General features: G+C 33.6%; 1 protein-coding gene across 1 annotated transcript in view; it reads left to right on the top strand.

Annotated features, from left to right (window-relative positions):
* Positions 1-4629: 4629 nt before the first annotated feature.
* LOC145693162 (uncharacterized) overlaps positions 4630-20607 on the top strand; it is a 44933-nt gene continuing 28955 nt past the window's right edge. Inside the window, exon 1 of the mRNA XM_081768915.1 lies at positions 4630-4926. The gene's annotated coding sequence lies outside the window, so the exon portion shown is untranslated. The remainder of the gene's footprint in view (positions 4927-20607) is intronic.

Genomic DNA, 20607 nt, shown 5'->3' with positions numbered 1-20607 from the left:
AGTAAAAAATATGTTATTTAAATTATATATATGCAAGTATTAAAAAGTATTTTTTCTGTTCTTTACTACTATTGATAATAATATTTTTTTCTTGAAATACTTTGGTCGTTGCGCCACGCTGCAATACTAACATTATCCGCCACTGCCTATAGCGTAGTTTGGAAGTTGATTTGCAAGTTGACTTCCGAATTGCAAATTATCCTCTTATTCTCTTTGACAGTACTTCATTTTAAAGATTTAAAATTTAGAAAAACGAAAAAAAAAAAAAAAGGATGTAACTGTTTGTTTAGATAAAAACAGCTTTCAGGAAGTGTAGAATCATTCGGATGAAAATCATTGGGTTCTCTGAATTGAAGAAAATAATAATAAAAAAAAGAAAGAGATAAACGCTTCTTCTTTTATCGTTCTGCGGAAATCCTGTTTGACAGCGAGAACTACTATAGTATCATTTTGTTAATTTCTTTATAACTAGTGATTTCAATTAGCATGTACAGTATTTTATAGCACATCCTATTCTACGAAGTTTTAAAGTTCGTTTAATTTAGAGACCATTTAAAATATTTGTAATCAAGGTCTCTCATGCTAATCTATTGTTACTCATACCAATATTTTCTACATATAAATATGGTTCTGCTGATAATTAATATCAGAGGAAGGAAAAGCGAAAAAAAACCTATAAAATATAGGCAAAACCTTCGATAGAAATATTTATTGGTAGGTATCAGAAGCAAGAGAAGAAATAGAATGTATAGTCATTGACAAATGTATAAAGCATATTTCATAGGTAATATGCGTGCAAACTGATGTTGTCAATAAGTAGATAATAGCTAAGAGTGTATTTCGGCTCGTTCACTTCTTTCATTTAGCCTTCTCTGCTGGTCTAGTGATTGATGTGCGGGTATTTCATGCAGATAATCCTGGCTTCGATTCCTGGTGGGAGATCATTGAACACATTACGGTGGTTCGTATTACACTTTAAACTGTATTGTTAGCCCACGTCTCATTTAGCCTCGGTTTTGAAAAGGAACGCTAAATTTTAACAATCTCATCCAATCTCACGGCTGTAAGGACTGGTAAATAACAGAACGCACAGTGTCAAGAATAAATTTTTCATTGGTAGTCCAGGGTATGTTTCAGGAAAATAACGTTAGTGTTACTCAATACAAAGTTGTAAATTATAGTCTAGAAATTGTCAGAGTAACCAGCTGGGCGTTCGTCTAATATCATAAGTTCTAGCACATGTTCCCGAGATATATTTTACTAAGTTTGCCTTACCACTCAGAAGCAGAATCCAGAAGATATTAGAATTTTAACATGCAGTCATGTGTACTATAACTGCATTAACCATGGGCATCATTGTCACATTAACTAGAAGAGTCAATTGTATAACAATTTCTGCCTAGGCCAATGTAGCATTAATAACTTGTAATATATCTAGTAAGATAAAGGTATTCCATAAACTCGGAATAAAATGTCCCACAAGAACAATTAGATATCTCCGGTGACAGCACAAAATTATCGATCTACAAAGCCAAAAATAATAATGATGATGGAAATTGGTGTGCTGACCATACATCGCCCGACTAAAGTCTGTCTAGTTATCCATACACATTTGTGGACTATAAAATCATGATGTCTACTTTAGATAGTTACAAATACTTGTGCTTATTTATTATCCTCATACTTATTAGTCGTCTTAATAACAATTATGATAACATTTGGATATGGCAGATAAAAAGCATCAGAGCAAGCAATGCTTCAAAAAGTTTTGTACAAGAAAAGCTTCACTCAATACTTTAACATAGATAAGGTTAATTTTTAACTGGCTTCAAAACTCAGAGTTCTTAATTCGATCCGTTATTATATATCAGCTCGGAGGGTTATAACTGAGTCTTATTCATTTAAAAACTGAACATGACCCCCTCCCCTAAAAAAATATAATGTGTTTAGAAGAGGAAATTGCTTCATATCATTCGAGATTTTTCATAATGCTTCTATTTGTTACGACATTCCTTTTAAGTAATTTTATCAATTCAGTGTTATTTAACAAATAATAATAATAATAATAATAATAATAATAATAATAATAATAATAATAATAATACAATAATACCTAGGTAATAATACTTATTTTGCGTGACGAAATGTAGGCTATTATTTAATGAAGAATTCCTGAATTCCTTAAGATTCGACTCATTAATTCAATTTTATTTGTAACATTGTTTATTATAACACGTTCAACCATAGGTTGATATTCAATAATTTGGTGATCAGGCACGTAGCCAGGATTTCGTAATAGGGGGGGTCCGAGACATGAAATACTGTGATTGTCACACCAGAGTTCGATTATTCTAAACTCTTTTATTGGTAACATACATTGGTTCGTTTAGTCTGGATTTCATAATGGGAAGGGGGGGGGCAATGTGACATGAAATATTGTGATTATCACACCAGGAGCTTGATCAATCAACCAGTTTACTATTTTACTAGCAACACATATTGGTTTGTTAGGACAAGAAAATGAGGACATGTTAGTAAGTATTTTAGTAACAAACTATGAAGAAATCTCGATTATAAGAATATTAAAAACATTTTAAAAGATTTTACAATATCTACATTTCTTCTTCTGTTCATTCAAATATAACAATTTTCCTTTCATTATGACCTCAACTATTTAAAAAAAAAGTATTTACATCCAATAATGTAAAATATTTTCCAATATCTGCGTTCCTTTCTCTGTTGAATCAAATGTTAACAAAACTTGCTTTCCACATAACTTTTTTGTTTCTATTATTCCGTCAACTACTGTCTGTTCCAAATGACAAGTTAAAGGGGCAGTTGAAAACCGTTTCTGAAATAACATGTTTGATCTACAAAGAAGCGATAAGGAAAAATTATTTTTATTTTTCGCTTTTTATTTTAACTCTCATTCTTCCTATTTCTCGTTTCTTTTTGTTTCATTCTTCATTATTTTTTTAATATCTGGTCTTGAAGGGGGGGGGTCCGGACCCCCCGGACCCACCCCTTGGCTACGTGCCTGTGGTGATCCATAATCCGGTACCTTTAGAGTTCTGGCGAGATTTCGGAGCACATTTTCAAATTTAACTCTTTGGCACGCCACTGTTTTATTTAGTTGAATCAAAAATATACAGAACTATTTTCTTCAGTTAAACTATAGTTCGGTACAACTGTTTTCTTTAATTGAATCAAAATTCTATAACTAGTTTTCTTTTGCTAGCCTAATCTAGCTACCAGCTCGGAGGTTACGCCCTCTAAGAGGGAAGAGTTTAGGAAGTGGCAGGAAAGGTTTGGGAGATGGTGTAGGAGATGCTACATTGTTTTATTAAAACTTCATTTTATAAGACTAAAACATATGGAAGTGGGACATTGCGATCTGTGTGATGGAAATCATTAGAGTAGGAGACGTATACAGTTCATTGTAAAGAATGTGCATTATTTTCATCATATTTCCAAAGGGATGCGTGAGATGTCTGTGAGATGAGGTGCACTTAACAACACAACTCAAAAGTTACAGTCAAAGAATTGATGCATGTTTGGAGGCTGTTGCAAGCATTTATGAAAGACAATGGGAAGGACTATTAGTAAGGATGGAATTATTGTGCAGAATACAAGAGGGTGAGATGAGATGAGGAATGATGAGAAAAGGTCTGGTGAGTTGAAGATCTGGATGGTTTAGTGGTGAAGAGTAATGATACAAGTGAAATTAATGCTAAAACCGGCATACCCCAAGCTCCTTGGTTCTTGAAACTAGCGCATGCTATAACTACTCCTGAGAATTGTACTGGACGTAAGAAAGGAATGAGAAGGGGCTGCGCCATCTATTCTCCAACCTGGTCAATACAAGCAAGAAAACTGTTTCTGGGGTCCATTACACTCCACCAGCATATCTAAGGGTTTATAACCTCATGCCGACTCAAATTTGAGTTGTTGAAATAAAATTTTTAACATGTATTTCACATGTGTATTCAGCAAGTAAAATGTATTCAGTTCTTAAAATTTTGAGGAAGAAATCGCAATGGTTCAAAAATTCCTGTTTTAAATATTAGTTTATTTTGTGTTTTGTTAATGTTAACAGTCAGACCGTAGGAATAGTATCTTTTCTTGGCGTTGATCGTAATGTATACGAACCAGAAATAAATAATGAACCATGGATATAGGAAAGAGGACAAGAGAGGAAAGAAAAATAACTAATTGACTGTATTTATTATTACAAGAACTTTTGTAAACATACATTTGTAAAAATCTTCCGTTTCCTTGTAGGTTTTTTATACACATTATTTCTTGAATTCGAGCTGTTTAAAGCCTTCCCTGGTGTGAGCATATGGTTTTACTCACACTTGCTCGCTGACATCGAGCTCTTGTTGTTTTTATTATTACTTTTTTTCTTTTTTAAGATTTCTTGTTTCAAATTCGTTGTGTCATGTGCTACCACAGAGCCAGAGAGGCAAGGCGATAGACACACTGCCGCGACGATCCCATCAACTGGTTCTGTTTCTGTCCTGAGTTTTCCGCTGTGCTTGTGCCTTTTGCTTCTGCTATATCTTGATGTGACGTCACACACTGGAGGCGGGAAGAACTTGACGCGCCGGTCAGGATCACGTGGTACCTACGCAAAGTCTCCATGTCATTAGAGTTTACTTTATGTATGTGTGGTAAGTACGGATTGAACAGTCAGAGAGTTCCAGTGGATGCTGCGAGGAGGAGATCCGTTTTATGTGCTGTGCGATGTGAGCGATCGTGTGCAAGTGATAATAAAAGAAATATACATATAGATTATAATTGTGTTCACCCCCAGTGCATAAATGTCCTTCTACCTGATTTTGTTCAATGTGGAACTGCATACAGGGAGATAAGACGAACAGAAGTCTTTAGAAAATTGCTACAGGATCTAACAAGTCCGTAAGGGTAAGTAAATATTTTTTTTTCTTGTTACAGTGTCTAATTTTGCAAATCAGGCCACATAACCGCTACACCCCTTAAGGCATTTACTACTAATAATAATAACACCGTAAGCAGTACGAGAAAAAAAAAATACAGGTATACATTATTATAAAATAAAACTTAAGTACCTAGAAGTCATTGCCACATCACCTGCAATATGTAAGAAACACTTCTGTATGTGTTATTCAAGGTGTGGCAAATATAAAACACTAGAGCTTCTAGTACTATAATGTTATTAATAGAATTTTAGTGAATTTTACAGAATGAAGTGAATTGTGAAATACATATATTTAGGTCCAGGGTCAGATGTCAGTAAGAACATTATCTGATGAAGTTGACACATTTTCTTTTTTTGTAACTCCCGTTGCAAAAGGTAAGAAGTCGAGGACAAGCAAATATCCTCGACAGTGTTGCTTAATTGCATTTTCATGAACATAACTGTATAAGCTGTAGATTAATTGTTATTGGTGGATGTTTATAACTATTTCATGAACTAGAGGACATTCGTGTAATCATAATTAATTATTAATTTGAAGTGTTTCGTTGAGTATCGAAATGGTTAACGTTTCCAAGTCACGGGGACTGAATATTTACAATTGTCCATGTAGCTACCATGAGGCAAGTGAAAGGACCTATTTTAATTAAAAGGTAGTGAAATCCAATCTAGAAAACCAAAAATTACTCCGTTAGAGGGCGATATGCTAACCCAGTGGTTTTCAACCTTTTTTGGCTGACGACATACTTTACTGAACTTCCGGGACCTCGCGACACACTTGTTTGATATTTTAATTATAAATAATTAATAATAATGTCTATTATAATAGTGAAACCGATTAGCTTTTATAATGACTCTGTATAGCACTCAGCATTATTACTACCGCTGGAGGTGTTAACTGGTACTATGTGTCTCGATTTTTAACTAATTATTAAATTCTTCATGATTTTTGAATTCTAAAATTTTTGCGACACACCTTAGGGGACTGTGTGACACACCAGTGTGCCACGACACATCAGTTGAGAACCACTGTGGTAACCACACAAGGAAGAGAAACCTGGTCCAAAACAGGCCTTGAGATTTTTTTGAGATTTTGTTATTAATTTAAAAATAACAGCTTAGGTCCAACGAACAAGTAATCATTTGATAATAAATTGTAAAAAAGAAAAAAAAGAAAAAAAAGAAAAGAAAAAGAAATCTGTTGTAGTTTAACGCTTCTTTTCAGCACCAAGATTACATGAGACATGGACCCACAGTTTCAGCTGGAATCCGAACCACCATAATTGCGTTCAATGTTTCCCCAGAGGTAATCGAACCCGGAGCCACGTACCGGTACACACAGAGAGAGAGAGCGCTAGCCACTAGACCAGCAGAAAGGGCTCTAAAAGCGCCAATAAACTTTCAAAAACATTGGGAAAGAATTTTAGGCCTATATCTGTTGAAATAGGCTATCTAGTGGCAAAATTTAATCGTAAGTAATGTACTGTATACATTTAGCAAAAAAAAAAAAAAATAATAATAATAATAATAATAATAAATAAATAAATAAATAAATAAATAAATAAATAAATAAAAATAAAATAAACCTGGAAATTGATAAGACCATCCACTAAGATGACAAACTCTGTGTTGTTACATACATAATTATTATAAGCTATATCTGTGACTTACAACATATAATAGTGATTGTTCACTGTCGACAATAGCCGAGTTTTACGACCGTAAACATAAAAATAAATATTCGATTGACACCTGTTGTGGAATTTTAGAGAAAATTTTAGAATGTTATAAAGAATTAATGCCTGTCCCCCTATGACCCTTTATTTTTTATATGCCCAATATTCAAAACGAACAGGTGTTTCTTTGCTTGTAAGAGTAATGACCGCTACAGGACTGGCGTCCGAAGGCTCGTTTTCACAGTTTGCAACGTTATTGTTGATGAATATTTTTAGTTGTTTGAACAGCTGTTCTAGAGTTGCAAATCAAGATTTATTTAATAAATTTTCAAATATGCTGCTATAGTCTCTAATTTAGACAAATCTACTCTAGTTTACTCTCTAATTTTTTGCAAAACATTCCTAGTTTTTTTCATAATACATTTAATTCTCTTAATATTAGATATTTCATTTTTACCGAAAGATAACGAGAGTTATTGATTCAGTACCATAGCGTACATTTAATTGCCTAAGTATTAGCACTTTCCACGATAAGTGTTAATCAGTTTATTTGAATGTGCGGATTGTTAATTTGTCTGCAATATATAGTAGTACGTAGCAGTACGTCTTATTAATTTGGTACACGAAAATAAGTAAGAAGTGAAGTAATCTCACTATGCAGAATAGAATCTTTGATATCTCTTGCTATTAAAACTACGTATAATAGATTTTCGTCGTTCATGTTATTTGTCTTTCTTTTTGTATTTTAATATATGACATATACATAGTGCACATTAATTAAACTTTATAATTAGGCAATAAATGGGGGGCACGGTGGCCCAGTGGTAGAGCGTTCACCTCCGGTGCTTGGGGTCCCTGGTTCGATCCCAGCTCGCGCCGTGTGGACTTTGTGGCGGACAAACACCGTGCTCGTGGGTTTTCTCGGGGTTCTCCCGTTTCCTCCCACTTTCTTCATTCCACCGTTTCATTAATTTCTCATCTTCACCGTATCCTTTAGCCTAACCGGCATAACCGTGGGTCGTAAAACTTAAATATTTCATTTTCATTTTAAGCAATAAATGTTTTCGTATAAACATTAAAATGCATGATAAATTCTGCATCAAGTGTTAAATAATCCTTTTGACTGTAGTTTTTCTGATGCATAGTTTCGATACATTATAGAGGTGTTTCATTTATGCTTTTAGCTAGACATATATTAAGGCTTTTATATATTTTTAATTTCCTCGTGATAAATATGCCATTAGATTCAAACATAAAAGAAAATTAGTTTAAGCTGTTTTTATCACAGAAGTGTTTCAAATTTTCGTTTGATGCACTTTGTCGAAAAATCTTGTAGAGTGCTTCAGTTATTCCTTGTTAGCATAAAGGAGGAGGATAAGAAAGAAAGAGTAATTTTGAAGGAATTCGTGCAATAATGAACATGAAGGGGGAAGGGAAAGATTGAGAAACATAGACACAGTACTGGTGACCGTATGCTTACACAAACCGGAACATGAATCTCCCTACCACTAAGATAGTTTTTTGTGTACACTAGATGACTTCTCGTGGGATCCTTGGTTCGATCCCAGCTCGCGCCAAATAAACTTTGCGCTGGACAAACACTGTGTGTGTGGGTTTTTCGGGGTTCTCCCGTTTCCTCCCACTTTCTTCATTCCACTATTTTATTCATTCTCACTATCACCGTCACCTTTAGCCCAGCTGGCATAATCATGGGACATAAAACTTAAAGATTTCCTTTTCATTTACTGGATGACTTCTATTTGGAACCTAAATTCTCTGGCGCTTCAGAATACAAAGGATTATAGCAACTCAGATCATCGCATTGCCGCCCAATGGCTGTTATTTCTGGCGTTCTAGTCCTGAATTCGCTACTTCTTAATTCAAATAGGTCTCTAATTGCCTCTTGATGCCAGGTCGATTCTTTATCTATCTGGAAATCAACATGCTACGAACCTACTAACGTACTAACTAAATTCTGATATACGGAAGGATGAAGGTTTCAGGAATGGAGAAGGACGTGCAGAACGAAGGGACGACGACTATGAGGAAAGGGCAATAAAAGAATTGAAAATACCAGGAAGAAGGATTAGAGCGAGACTCAAGATGAGATGAAAGGACAAGATACAAGATAGTTTGGAGGAGAGGGGATCGAAAATAGAGGATGTTCAGGGTAGTCTAAAACAGTGACGAGTTTAGAAGGTAAAATCTTGGGGGCAGCCAGAACTTTGACTATGATAGGTACATCATGACTTTACTATATAAATAATACATTATTTTTGCCACTGAAAAAACTGAGGGGGCTAGGCCTCCAGCCCTGGTGTAGATCCGCCACTGGTCTAGAAGAAAGTGAAGGAAAAGAACTAAAGACGGAAACACCGATCCCATATAAACATGGGAAAAGATGGAGACAAAGAAGAAGACTTGTCTCCGTACTAATATCTAAATCCTAAAAATCATAGGCGGTCGCAAGGTTTTTGAAGAATGAATACATATCGCCTCAGGATCAATATTTGAGCGTGATTAAAGTTCCATGTAAATTTTAGATCTCGTGTTTATCATCCAAACAGCACAATTGTTTCCAAATTCATTTCGCAAGACATTCAAAGATGAATTGGTTATTCCATTGCCAACACGTAAAAAAAGAAAGAAAGAAAGAAAGAAATGAAAAATCACAATTTAAAACATAATGAAGATATGAGTAAGCTTTACTTAATCCAAACACGGGAAATCATTCACTCTCTTTGTGACTACCTATACGTAGGATCTTGAGTTTAATGCAGGCGTCAATATATATGATTTGACTGGAAGAACTGCTATTGACGCTGCAAATGTATAATTTGTGTGACAAACTTATCTTATTTTGTATATACTGCATACAATATGCATATTAGGTGTTCAAAAAAAAGCCCGAATTATAACTGCTCCGTGCAGCATCAAACAGTTAAAAACGCAATTAAAAATGCTACGAAAAGAGTTTAAAAGAATGAAATAATATAAATGTGACAAGATACCAGTTAATACACTGTTATGAACTTCTTTGGAAAAGTACTCTTCGAACTACGAAAGCTTTGCAATCGTTACTGTATACTTTTTGATATTTATGGATTGCTTTCTTTCGATTTTTGATTAATTAAATTTATTTTCTAAGTAATTCTTAAGTATCATTTTAAAATCCTTATAATAATTTTCCCGCTGTATTTTGATAATTATCTCCATATATTTTTTTTTTCTTGTTTGCAATTTTAACTTTTACTGTTCGTTCATTTCTCCTCTTGTGCAATTCTTAACACTTTCTCCACAGCAAATACAATAGCACATTTTGAACATTTTATGTTCTCAAAGATCTTCTAATGTTTTCATTGTAATTTTTTTTTTTTTTTTTTTTTTTTACTATTATTACTACATCAAAACTTTTACGTGATATATACGTATATATGCGGAACTTGACGTCAAAATAACTTCCCAATCTTAATGGCACTGGTTAGAACATAAAATACACTTTTTATCTCACAAAAAATTCCTTTGAGAGCAAACAGCTGCTGAATTAATCTTTTTCAATCGAATACAAAACGGATTGTGAATATGATGCTCGTACTGGGAAGGCGTGTTAGTTAACGTACTGTTGCCAATGGCAATCAAAGTGCTGGGTGCAACTTTGTTTACAATACAAGGACTGGGATACAACAACAGCGACAATGGATAATCAACGAAGTGGTAGTGCTGCATATATATTTTTTTTCTGAATTCCTATTACTTACTGCAGTGCGCACTGTTAGTACAAAATGTCATGTAGGAGTTCTTTTCAAATGTTCATGTATTGGCATACCAAGGACTGTTGGCGAAAGTTGTTTTGTTTCCTTCGACACACACACACACACACACACACACATGTACATACATAACAATGTTCAGTATATAGATAGGTATATCTACATTCACACGTTGAACGTACCTTATTCACCTTTTCCTCGTGTTCAACTTTCTTTTCAGGTGCTTGCTCACATTATTGTCCTTGCAGAAAAAGCTTTAAGGGTACACAATGCAAGGTAGTAGAATTAAGTTTTTTTTTCTTCCTCTTTTTAAATCAGGAAAGTTTTCCAAAAGTTGAAAATCTCTTTCCTACCATTATATTCAGGATTTGTGGTCGTATTAACAAACGATTGACAGTTTCTTTGTTCTGTACCTGGACCTTCTGTGGTTACCTGCCGTGTCTACAAGAGCTTTTGTCTATTTGACTAGCTAAATAGACCCATGCCTCTCTATTTTTCTTTCTTCCCTTTCTTTCAATTTTCTTTTTTTTTTTTTTATCGTTTTGAAAAACGTTTTATAGAAGTAATGACAAAATAACATTTTGTGATGTAAATTTGCACTTTTTTTGTTCACTAAAATTGTCATTATTTTCAACATACACAGTTTGAACTATAAAGATAGTATAAACATATTTAAGCACTGACCTCATTTATGGGCTGCAAACGAAGCAATGATAGTCCGTTGAATTTGATTCACACATATCTCATAGCTAAGCAAAACTTGAAATGATGCTCCTGCGTTTAAGATATACCGTATTTCGTAGATATTAAGTGATATTGTCTTCTTTCGTCTAGCAAGAAACACACCCGATATGTGTAATTTCTGTCTAATTTTAAAACACTACGCTTTCTAGATGGTAATGTAAGCTTCTGTTAGATATGTAAAACGTCTGTTCTAGGTATCTGTAAGTCATTAAGGAAAACATACAAACTAAGATACAAACAGTGGCGGATAACGAAGATAAAACTTGAGGGTCAGCCAGAACTCAGCCTATAATAGGTATATCATGAATTTACTATCAACTGTCAATGTCACTTAAAAAATTGGGGGTCTAGTCCACCCCGATCCTAGGCTAGATACGCCACTGATACAAACAATCGTATGTAGCCTTGGGATGGCAAGAGATATTAACCTGCAATCGACCAACAATCTAACTAGTAAAAACTATGAAAATGCTAAGTGCACTAACTGAACATAACCGTTCCAAAAACAGCTTAAAACGCAAAGGAAATATGAAGTTATCTTCACACAAGAGATTTAATGGTCATAATTATTAATATATACCTCTTAAGTAATACATGGAAGGAATTTCCTTTGGGCTGCCTAAGAGACAAGAGTTGAGGCTGTCTCGGCTCGAAAAGATATCGTGAAAATGATGTCTCGTCTCGGAAGGTCTATCAGTTTCTATTGGAAGAACTCTGTCTCATCTCGTGTCCCAGACATCCCTTCTCTCATATCTTGTTAACTTAACCGGAATCTTCCTTGATTCTGGTTGATTTACATTTATCATTATTCTAACATAGGCCGATAACCTTTTTGATATGATTGGTGGCGAAAAAGCCCAACAAGTCTCGCAGAGGAACTTCTCTACTTCCGCACCACCTGCATATGCTAATATTATAACGGAGCATCTCCATAGCTTTTAATTAGTGTCTTAAATTAGTAGCACTTTCAGCTGCCTCTGTTTTTGCTGCGAAGTTTTCAATTATATCTAGAACAAATATCAAATTAATTTTCTCTCAAATAGCATGTCTCAAACTTTGGTCCGCACACTACAAGTGGTCCTCGAGGTTTGCTCTTGTTCTATTCTTAGATTCAATATTAACTCCCAGAAAAGTAAATAAATAATCACACACTATAGATAAGAATTTCGAACACTTATGATTTTACATATAATAGATTATATATAACTTAACAACATAAAGATTAGAGTAATTCTAAAAGCTTATATAGATAGCCTTCAATCATCTTTAATTTTTTTTTTTTTGTTTTGTTTATTAATACCAGTGTAAGAAACTTAAGGACGTTTAAATTCATACATACTATTTTAAAAGCATAATTAAAACTTTAAACGAATAAAAAAAGATAAATTTACATTCGAAGCAGGCATGTAGGATGATCCGCAGAACGATCCAACTAATAAAAAATGGTTCCCGCTTGACAAAACTTTGAAGAACACTGCTCTGAAGTATACAGTATAAGCATAATATTTCTATCTTAATTTCATAAATAAACTCAAGTTATTAAATGGGTTTATAGATAATGCCAAATAATAATCCCACAAACTATTCAAGTTTCCAATTCGTCGCAAATTTGTAATCCGTTTTGCATTTATCTTTTCTTGTGTTTGTGTGTGTGTGCTTTGTTCTCCCTAAAAAGGGAATGTCAAAAATATTTATATATATTCTGCTTGTGCTGGAATGTGCCTACCACATGCCTCAGGGAAATTTAAAAATAAAGAAAAAAATACTACGTTGCTTTGTACTTTTGTGTTTGGTTGCCGACGTCTCGTCTCCTACCACCCATTATTCCCCAACATCAACAACCCAAGGCAGACACTTAAAATAAGAAAGAAAAAAAAAACATATATATATATATATATATATATATATATATATATATATATATATATATATATATATATATATATATATCAGGCTTCGGAATGGCCTTGATCTACAGACAAAATAAGTTGTAACATGTTTTGTGGTGACTCAAATAACGCAGAAAAATATAGTGAAGAACGAGACAGACAAAATGAATATCACAATATTATTTAGAAATTGATCACTTGTGATAAAGGTATATTACGTCATCAATTAATTAATTAATTAACTCTTGGAAGTGACATTGGAAGTAAGGTTACATGACAATAGTTGAAACACCTTTATCATCATTCACTAACTTTAATAATCGTCTTCCTTAGCCTAAAGGGCATAAACTTGGGACGTTACACTGAAAGATTTCATTTCATTTTCCAACTCTCTTGAAGGTGAGATTGTGTGGTGCAGAACGACCTATGCTGTGCAAAGTTGAGTTTACATGATGAACTATGTACTTGCCAATTGCACCGTATTCAATATGGCAGGTCAGGGTTTGGAGCCCACAATAATAGTAATCCTTCATAACCTCGATGATGTACAGAGACGTAACACAGAAAAAACATTAACTCAATTCAATTGCAACTTTTTTTTTTTTTAATGTTTGTGACACTGTAGCGTTTTACCGTTTTCTTCATTTCACCTCAATGTGCCGCTAGATGCCGTCGTCAGCTAAAAACCAACCACAACAACAACAACAACAAAAAGAACTATTTTCCGTGGGTTGTGCTTCTCATAAGTCAATAGGTTAATTTCACAGTTAATGGGAGGAATAGTTAACGAAAGTACTCACATTTTAATCGGGAAGTCTTGACAGTATTTTCGACCGATATAAGGTAAACATTTAAGAAACCTAAGTGCAAGCAGTTATTCACTGAACGAAGGAACAATTATTATTTGTCTTAATATAGAAACCAAACTAGTTTTCTGTATTTACCGTGAACTTGCAGGTTTTTTTCTGTTGACAACCTGCACTAAATCATACAGACAGGTGAAGTACTGAACTTTACACTATATTAAAAATAAACTGAAAGGTCATCCATCCATCCTCTTATGTAGACCACTCCTCTAGCTCCTTACATGCGTCATCCTACTTCATTGATTGATTGTTTATTATAGTATAGCTTTCATAGAGAGACACAGAACATGGTTGAGTTTGAACGACTGACGCAAACACCTTTAAAAAGTCTGCCAGCCATTTTTTTTAAAAGTTAGAAAGTCAATTGGCTCATTAAATTTCAGTTTATCCGTCTGCGGCTTTTGGCTTATATTTCAGAGTAGGTGGACTGAATTACACATTTCAATTTGCTAACATGTTTAAACTTGCTATGGCTTTTCTTTCTTTCTTTAAGAAACATTTAAATTATATAAAATCCCACCAAAGTTGTCTACGTGACAAAGAGTTGAGGTTGTCTTATCCTCGAAAAGGTGTCATAAAGGTGAATATGTCGTCTCGTAAAGTGTCTGAATCAGTATCTATTTCTCGTCTCATCTTGTCTCGCCCCGTGGCCAATCTTAAATTCCACTATTAGTAAATAGCTATTTCAAAAACGTATCACCATTTCAAATTTTGCTTGGGGAGAAGGTGCAGGTTCACCCAACATTGTTAGGGTCGTCAAGTCTAGGAGGCTTAGGTGGGCGGGGCATGTAACTAGAATAAAAGAAAGTAGAAACGCTTTCAAAGTCTTGACTGGAAGACCAATCGGAAAACGACCATTAGGAAGACCTAGGCGCAGATGGGAGGACAATATTAAGATGGATCTCGCAGAGATTGGAATACAAAGTAGAAACTGGGTGCAGTTAGCTAAGGATAGAAATCAGTAGAGAGCTTTTGTGAACGCGGCATTGAACCTCCGGGTTCCATAGGCCATAGAATTAGTTAGTTAGTTAGAAGGTTCAGAACTCAGTCCCAGTCATCTATGTCACACTTGGTTTGTAGTAGTTGTATCATGAAAATTATAGCTATAAACTGTATATCCAGTCTCTTAATTTCATTTGTCCGTATTATAATTGTCATCTCTTTCAAATATATTAAAATTAATAATCTTGATATAGTAGGCTATTAAAAATGTTTCTTCAGATGTTAAATTTTTACAAATTAAAACCATATATGAAAAAATTGTATATCGCTATCACCCTCTTATACCTATAGCGTACGCATCTCCAACGGAGCAAAAGACCAGTGCGGGATTTCATGTAGTTCAAATCCCGCGTTAGGCTGCAGATCCACGTTTCCTTTTATATATTCTCAATGCTGAAAAAGACGCCAAATCAATCAACTATTGTCACCGTTTCATATTTATAATAAATAGATAATTAAGGAAACTAATATTTTTAGTGAAATAGTACACAAATAAAAGAAAGAAGAATAGAAAGTTAATTGCTATATTGTAACGAGTTCTGAAGTTTATTTCCATTTTTCCTTTTTAAATAGAAATTATTTTTTACTTTTCTTTTTCTTTATCTTTCTTTCCTTTACTTGCACTGATAGTACTATATCGAAAAAAAAATATTATGGACAGTTGAAAAACGAAATGGAAATAAATATCTTCGTACTTTTCTTCCAAGAATCCTTTGCGCAATTATCAAAGAACCTTTCGTGTTCTCTTATGTAATAATATACGGGAAGGAGGTAATGCTAACGCTGGGAGGTCATTTTCTGTTAAAACATACATATGTGAGTATGTATATAGGTAGATAAAAAAGCGTACTCACAAGAGAAAATTTATGAAAGTCACCATTGAATTGCACAAAGACAATAGGGATTTCCTATAACACGAACTTCTTGCATGTATTTCAAATTATCATCCAGTGGCTACAAATTAAAAAAAAAAAAAAAAAAAAAAAAAGATTAACGGAACCACTGTTGGTTTATTCCTTAATATATAATTTACTCTTAATCCTATATATTCTAGACAATATTTGTTACAACACTTGTTTTCTAATACCATATGAATGAATTATCTATGAATTTTATTCTTTCAAACAAATTTGGAGAACCCACTAGTTTAGCGAAGGAGCATAATTATGTGGATAATAATTACTATTTCTTTTATAACAAATAATATAATAATAATAATGATAAATAATAATAATAATAATAATAATAATAATAATAATAATAATAATAATAATAATAATAATAATAATAATAATAATAATAATAATAATAAGTGGCCACGAAGGATCATTCCACCTTAAACTTGTGAATCATCACAACCAGCACATCTCTCAGATTATCACCAAAATTTCTGTGATGTCCTAACAGAAATTGAACCCGGAACTACGAAACGATTATTTGGCTACACGAAATAATAATAATAACATTCTGAAAACTCATTACTATGTTGAAAACCTAAAAGTAAATATAAAAATCATCATGATTTAATAAAAATTCATATAATTTTATTGCAGATACTTCCTTTAGAAAACAAAGATATCACTAATTCTCCGGTTGCTTTAAAACTATTTAAATACATTATATAATAAAGCAGAGTCATTCAAAAACTGAATTCACATTTGACTTGCATCTTCTATACGAAATAAGCACTATAAAGATGAGTATGAGAAGATTAGCATTATAGGTTGCCAAGTCCGCTATTTTACAATATTACCGGTATTACTTTACATTTAAAGTGTTTGTCAGGAATGTTAGTTTTAAATGTTAAGTGTTGGTAAATGCTCCTTTTTTTATTTATTTATAACAGAAGTCATTTCACTGTCCTGTTACATGCCAATAAACAATTTTCTTTCTTTCTCTTTTCTTTTAACCTATAAACTGCATTTTATATGAATATGTACATCGTAATTAAAAATTGTGTTTGTAAAGTATTCTCTGTTTGTGCGTGGGATTTATATAGAGTCTTGTATATAGTGAGTAATTGTTATAAACAGTTAAAAATTTAGTTGTAGGCGTAGTAATATATTGCAACATTACACAGTAACTTGGACGTCTATTAAATGAACGGTTCTTGATCGTAGGTTGTATGTTAAGTGGTTTCATACAGTATATCGGAACCGTGTCAAAATAAAGTAAGTTTCTTTCTAAAAATATAAAAAAATAAGTAAATAAATTTTCCTTGCGTACTGGTAACATGTTTGTTCGACATTTCAAGTACCACAAATAAAAACCTCGTTTTGAAAAGTTCATTAGCTGAGCAAGAATTCTACCACATTAACCTTTATGATGCTAAACAAAAAAGTTGAAAAGGTTATACATATGTAATTGAATTATCAAGACCTATATCTACAATAGTTTTTTTTTTTTAATTTCACTACCGTTAAATATTCTTAACAATGGATATACTAATCATCCGTTATATGTTTAACAACTCATTAAGCTACATGAGTTAGTCTTGAATGAGCAGTGATAATAAATAAAACCACCATGTCTCTTCAAGAAATATCAAATATGATAGTAGGATATTTACCTATGTGTGTCCCTGGTTGAATCCGAAACCGAGCGAGCTTCTGGTGGACAACATTGTCTTCGTGGGTTCTCCTGCGATTCTCCCACATTCTCATTCTCATTTCACATTCATTAACCTCCTTTAGCTTAAAGGATATAATCGAGGGACTTACAACTGGGATATTTCACTCCCATTTCATACAAATCTTTTCGCTTACGTTGCACGTAAATTTAACGTAAGATTTTAGAGAATATATGTTTAGTTACACATCACAGTTCTATTGATACATTTATTATCAGACTACTGACTTGTTAGATGCATACCTTGATTCCAAACTTAAGTGCAGCACAGTTCAAATTGTGAAAAATGACACGGGAAGGAAACCGGACATTTAACGCTCTTCGCTTTGGGGTCTATATGCTTCCAAGTCCCTAGATCCTACATAAGCTCCGTGAACCTTCATAGCTGAAAAAAGATGATGTAAACTTATAATAAGCGAACGAAGGAATAAAATTGAATGCATTAACATTAATTCACGTACAAGTAGCCATAAAATGTATCATTTGATGTATCGTCCTGAATCATGATTGACGCTTCAATTTGAACACGTTTCACTTTATTTTAGGTGAAGGTTTTAGGTAAGTTTCCTTTTTCCATTTTAGATTTCACGGAATTCGAAACTTCAAATAATGAACATAAAAGATATGTTGATAAATCTTTACATCTCCTCCCTCCTTAACCCAGGAATAATCTTGAATATTTAATTGAACCTTGTGTCCTGTAGGTTAAATGAGACGGATGGTTAATGAAAGGGGGTCATTATGAAATATTTAGTGGAATGAAAATGTGGAAGGAAACGGAAGAATCCGGAGAAAATCCAAGGATACGATGTTATCTACTACCAACTCACATGGACTGGGATCGAACACTGGGCCCTTCACATCAGAGGTGAGCACTCTATTACTCGACAAACGGGGGTGTCTGTATGTATAATAGAGGGTAAAGTCAAAGGTGAAAGAGGAAGGGGAAGAAGAAGAAGATATATGTGTTATTGTAGAAATCAAAAAAAACTCTATACTATAGATCAGAGGCTCTCAACCTTTTACAGTAACAAAACACTATTTTTAGTGTAGAAAATACTAGTGTACAAGTACCAATTATTAAAACATAAAATAACGTTAAGTAAACACGTTCTGATTGTGGCACGTCAGTTCTGAAATAATTTACAGTTAGTGTAAGCAATATTATAGAATTCACTTTTTCTAAGTGAATTTTGTGCGTTTAGCTAAACATAGTTTCTTATCAGAAAATGTTGGGAAAATTCCTAGACTGAGTTTTCGACTCGGCCACCTTCACATTATTCATCTCAAGCAAGAGAATATTTTCATGCAACTTTACACTGTTAAAGAAGTCGTGTCGCCTCGCAATAGCTCTCCTACTACAAGTTGAGAAACCATTCTATAGATAATAATTTAACAGAAAAGAGACATTATTTCAGAGTAAATGATCTTATTAGGCATATAACAGGAGGGTATGCTGAAAGATGTATGAAAGTAGGCGATATTTATCAAATTTAAAGAGATTAGTGGAAGATCATAGCGCATAACCCCTGAATTTCCTGCAAGTGACTTGCCAGTGATGGCATAAATATTTGTAATGATGATCATGATTATGAAGAATAGATACGAATTACGTCAATTCTACGATTACTTATTTATTTCGGTACGCATGCCAACTGGGTCAGTCTGAAGGTAGGTTTGCTTGTGTAGAAGAATAATTTCTGATTTCTCTTGAGTTTTCATTCCACTGCACTATGTACACACAGTGGAAGAGAAGAGGGGCGACGGGGAGGAAAGTGTCATTGCTTAAGTCAATGGGAAGTAGGCCATATATATGACACTTTTATTTTCCTAACAAACATGTGTAGCATGATTTAAAAGTAGAAGATATATATATATATATATATATATATATATATATATATATATATATATATATATATATATATATATATATATATATATATATATATGTTGTATGTGTTTTAGTATATTTTTTAAATTAATGTATATAATACAGTAATATGTAATCTGTGGATCATTTTAGTATTTATATTGCACACATTTTCACAGTATTAAGTAAATGCCAGTTTTCATAAATCATTTCAATGCTGCAGTGACGGTGATGTACCAACGAGATCGTTTCCTGTAAAATCAAACTTATTATTTTCATCTTTATTTAGTATAGTATACAGTTGTGACAATTACAATTATTAAACCTATTATTTAGAAGTAACTTGCTTATTTAATATTCAAACAATAATATTAAAAGCTTTTGTGACCAATATGAAACTGTGGATTTGGTCAGTTAATTAAACCAAACTAAACTCTTTGGCATTTCAATCTACGTACGTATTGTGACGGTCGATAGCATTTAGTTAGTGATGTATGATCAGTATAAAGCTTTAGCATTGCATTGTGATTTCTAGCTTTGTAAACAGGTGGTCATCATCTCGTAATTAACGTTTCCAATGAGACCCGAAGCAACGAGACTTAAATTTTGTGACGAAATACAAGATGAGACAGAGTTGAGTTGAGTTGATTTTAAGTTTAACGTCCCTTTTTCAGCAGTGAGGCTATATGAGACAGGACCTACTGATTAACCTGGAATCCGAACCACATGAACTCCCGCCGAGAATCGAACACGGGTCCCCCACGCCTTAGGCGCGTACGCTAACCGCTTAGCCACGAAGGAGCTGAAAAGATGAGAGGAGCTCCAAGATCTTACAATGGAAGCATACACTGTTGGACACGAGACAGAATTTTCATTGAATCTTTTCGAGACGAGACAGTCCTAAATATCGTGTCGTAATCAGTAGTACTCTCGAGACAAATATCTCCCAATTGTCTATTCAGTGCTGGATGAACACTGAAGACTATCTGCTTCTATCAGGAAACTCTTTTCTAACCATTAGGGTACATGAAAAAGAAAAGCGAAGTGTTTAATTTGATAGGTCTGTCCCTTTTTCCTAGTGGTCTATGGTTAGCATGTCTTCATCGACGCAGTGAATAATAATAGGAATCAACCAGAGCCTAGAACTCATCTAAAGTTTTTATTGGACATTATTTTGTACACCACAGTTAGAAATTTGGGAT

This window comes from Thermobia domestica, chromosome 8 (genome assembly GCF_964235325.1).
Source record: "Thermobia domestica chromosome 8, izTheDome1.hap1.1, whole genome shotgun sequence".
Classification (NCBI taxonomy): Eukaryota; Metazoa; Arthropoda; class Insecta; order Zygentoma; family Lepismatidae; genus Thermobia; species Thermobia domestica.
Note: the sequence above shows the minus strand (reverse complement) of the source record. Positions and strands in the feature narration are given on the sequence as shown.